This window comes from Macaca fascicularis, chromosome 13 (genome assembly GCF_037993035.2).
Source record: "Macaca fascicularis isolate 582-1 chromosome 13, T2T-MFA8v1.1".
Lineage (NCBI taxonomy): Eukaryota > Metazoa > Chordata > Mammalia > Primates > Cercopithecidae > Macaca > Macaca fascicularis.
Genome location: NC_088387.1, coordinates 17,303,253 through 17,307,424, shown reverse-complemented (window position 1 = coordinate 17,307,424; position 4,172 = coordinate 17,303,253). Strand labels below are relative to the sequence as shown.

At 50.7% G+C, this 4,172-nt stretch overlaps 1 pseudogene; it reads right to left on the bottom strand.

The window, feature by feature from the left end:
• Positions 1-289: 289 nt before the first annotated feature.
• Positions 290-1,435, bottom strand: LOC102123280 (glycosylphosphatidylinositol anchor attachment 1 protein pseudogene; annotated as a pseudogene).
• Between the last annotated feature and the right edge of the window lie 2,737 nt (positions 1,436-4,172).

The window sequence follows — 4,172 nt, the reverse complement described above, 5'->3', positions numbered from 1 at the left end:
CACTTGAACCTTGGAGGTGGAGGTTGCAGTGGGCCGAGATTGCACCACTGCACTCCAGCCTGGGCAACAAGAGTGAAATTCCATCTCAAAAACAAAATAAGTAAAAACTTAACCACACTGCTAACTTAGCTAAGTATTTTTCTAGACATTTAAACCCATTTTAACCCAGCCATTTTGTCTCAGAAAACTTTGTTCCTGTGCTATATTTGATTCTGTGCTAAATAAAACATTTAAATCAGAATTATACCAATATTTAAATCTTTTTGTTAACAAAGTATTTTCCAGCGCATTTTTTTTTAAAGCAGCTGAAACACGCACTTGTTTATTTCCCCGGAAGGAGGCAGAATGGGGTCCTTGGGGAGTCTCTGTCCCAGCCTGGTGCCTTGGACAGGCAGATCTCACTTCCAGAAGAGTACATGCCAGGAAAGCAGCCAGCAGGGGTAGAGGCCCAGGGACAGCAGTGGGAAGAGCAGGGCGCCTTAGGTGTGGTGCTCCAGCACACGCTGGGCCAGTACTGCAAGGAAGAGCTGCCAGCCTTCGGCCAGTGACAGTGGTGCCTCCTGCACCTCCTGCCACAGGAATGGGTTGCCAAGGGGCGTGGCCGCCAGGCTCGTCAGCGCCAGCAGGGCAGTGTAGAGGGTCCGGGGCCCATGAGGCTCGGCGAGCGCAGCAGCAGGCACCATAGTGGCAGCCAGCAAGAAGTCCAGTGAGAAATTGGTGAGGATGATGCAGCCCAGCTGCAGTGCTAGGCAGATCAGGGCTACCAGCTTCCGCACCATCCAGCCCCTGTCTGGGACCTGAGGGCTTACCACCCTCTGCTGGGGGAGGCGGGACACTGGGGCCAGGGACCCCCCCTGGGCTCCTCAAGGCACGCTCCAGCCTCAGGCAGCTGCATCCACAGTTTCAGAGCCTTGAAACCAAAGACCAGGAGCAAGAAGTCGGTGGCAGGCAAGTAGAGGCCGATGGAGACGAAGCGAGAGAGGGTGGGGAGCAGGTAGAGGAAGAACGGCTGGTGCAGGTGCTGCAGGAGGTGGTTGAGCTTGCAGAACATGCCCTCCAAAGCCTTGCCCACTGCCAGCAGGTCATACTGGTACTGGTGGAAGCTACTGATGCCACACAGGGTTAGGGCCTCCACACGGTAGCACAAGAAGAGGCCATAGGAGTGGTGGGGGCGGCGGGAGGCCTGCCACAGAGCCATGAGCGGTAGTGTCTGCAGGCCCTGCAGCGGTCTGGCCAACGACATCCAGTCCTAGGGTTGCAGCTTACTTACCCTGAAGCGTGCACAACAGGCCCCCTTTCTGGCAGAAGGTCTGGAAGAGATTGAGCAGGTCAAGGTTGGGCAGCTGTCCAGGGCAAATTTTATTCAGACATTTTAAAACTTTGATCCATTTTATAAAACTACAGGATAGAAACCCAATTATAACTCATCCACTTTTTAAATATATATATACAGAGTCTTGCTCTGTCACCCAGGCTGAAGTGCAGTGGCATCATCTCAGCTCTCTGCAACCTCCACCTCCTGGGCTCAGGTCATTCTCCTGCCTCAGCCTCCTTTGTAGCTGTTATTACAGGCATGCCTCACCTATGCCTGGCTACTTTTTGTACTTTTAGTAGAGACAGGGTTTCACCATGTTGGCCAGGTGAGTCTTGAACTCCTGGTCTCAAGTAATCCACCTGCCTCGGCCTCCCAAAGTGCTGGAATTACAGATGTGAGTCACCATGCCCAGCCTCTAGCTCATCAACTCTTATTTTTAATTCACCAGAACTATTTTATCAGGATTATTTATTTTTTATTTAAATGACTTCATTTTGGGCCACATCAAAATTAACTGACTACAGATTCTGCTATTATAAGTTTTATTCAGGAATCAGTATTTCTTTAAGTCAACTTTTCCAGATCAAATTAAACACAACAAAATATTTTCCAAAATCTTTTTCTTCCAACAATTTTTAGTCATCATAAGTTGTACCACATACAGTTTTAACCATTATCCATTTTGCATGCATTATTTGTATTATTAGTCTTCACTATGAGAATTAAAGTATCTCTAGTCAAAACGGTGGGGTCAAAGCATTTTACTTTTTTAGTTTACAGAGATTTAAATTAGTCTTAGCTTCTAGGAACATGCTGCTTGCCTAGACGTCTCCATAAACCCCTGTGCTGGCCTTGCCCCATTGATGAAACAGAAGAGGATTTTCTCAGAGCTCCTTACAAATTACAGGCAGGTAGAAGCCAACACATTACTTCCTATCGTCCTGCTTAGGCACTGAAAACAGCCGTCCTACTCACACATCCTGGCGAAGAGTCGTGACTTTTTCTCTCTCTTCAATGAATAAATACCAAGAAAAGAGAGTCTGTTTTAGACAAATAAATTCCCAATTTATCGAAGGGTAACTCAGTCCCTCCCCTTCATCTTGCAGTTCAGTGTAGGGAGACAATGCTGGTCTTCACCTGGGATTTTCATATTTCCCTCTTTCTTAAGAACAGACGGCTCGGTTTTATCCTGGGCAGCAATTTGCCAAGCAAAAAGGCTACTGCTCCTAACTAACCTACCTTGTAGCTAAGGTGACCAGAACAAGTCCAAGCTAACTGGGCATGAGCAGAGGCACTGTGAGGGGCTCGGGGAAGCTGCTTGCCTGGAACTCACACAGCTGAGCGGGTCTTTTTTTTTTTTTTTTTTTTTTTTTTTTTTTGAGATGGAGTCTCACTCTGTTGCCCAGGCTGGAGTGCAGTGGCCGGATCTCAGCTCACTGCAAGCTCCGCCTCCCGAGTTTACGCCATTCTCCTGCTTCAGCCTCCCAAATAGCTGGGACTACAGGCGCCCGCCACCTCGCCTGGCTAGTTTTTTGTATTTTTTTTAGTAGAGATGAGGTTTCACCGGGTTAGCCAAAATGGTCTCGATCTCCTGACCTCGTGATCCGCCCGTCTCGGCCTCCCAAAGTGCTGGGATTACAGGCTTGAGCCACCGCGCCTGGCCAGCTGAGTGGGTCTTGGTCCTTCCTTCTCTCCTCTGCCTACCTCTGAAGCACAGCCCTCTGGGGTCCAGAGACAGCATTGAGGACAGAAGTCAGCTACTGAGACTCTGGGACAGCAGGACAGGTGCTGGCTGATGGCCATGGGGACAACCCAGGTCAGCATGGACAGCCACCTCCAGAGTTCTTTAACAGGAGAAAGAAAGCATTCTCTCTGGTCTATGCCACAACTGTTCTGAACTTTCTGCGTGTGTACACAAATCTAACTCCAGTTGAGGTGCTCACTTTTCCCTGAATCTCTGTGAGCTGGGACCAGTCCTACCCTTCCCTGGGACACACGCTCCTACAAGAGGCAGGGGTGGAGGCGACCGGCATGATTATAAAGATCTGGGGCTCTCACCGGTCCCACATCCATGGCCACTTCTAGTAGTCACAGAGGTCCAGTTTCCCCTTGGGGAACTACTCCCTTCCTCCAAGTCCATGTGGTTAAGTAAGGTTGGCTTACTTCCTGGTTGCAGGAGACAGGAACCAGGGGACATGTGGGACACACGCTGGAGGAACCACTGGTACCATGCAATGTGCTGTGCAGTGTGGCTCTGGTGCACCTGCCACCTGGGGCCCATGCAGACCCTGTGTGCACGTGTGGCCATGGACATGAGGCCTAGGCATCCCCCTCAAAGTCCACACATGTCCACTCATTAGGAGGCCCAAGGGCACCCAGAGCACATCCCACACACCCACCAAGTATGGAGAAGTTGGACAGGGTCCACGGTGAGGCCTCCATATGCAGTTCCAGTCCAACCCCTCATTAGACACTTGGGAAACTCAGGCCCAGAGAGAGGAGGGGCTGGCCCAGGACACAGGACATGAGCAGAGTCCAGTTACCGCTTCCTAGGCCAGAGCTGAACCATATCCCATGGGGTTGTCTTGGGAATGGGAGCCCCTAAAATTCTGCAGATCTCTGCTCATTTTTCCCAGGAGAGGCTGTTTCCTCTCAGCATCCCCACAGGTGCATCCCCACAGGCGCACACAAGCTGACATCACAGGGGATGACTAAGGGTGGGGTGGGAGGAGAAGCGGATCCTGGGGAGGTAACAAAGGGAAAGAAGAAAGAGGCTGAGGCAGCTCTGCTACAGACAGCAGCATCCAGTCACCAGCACCATGACCAGGGCCCATAGCATGGGAAAGGGAGAGATGCC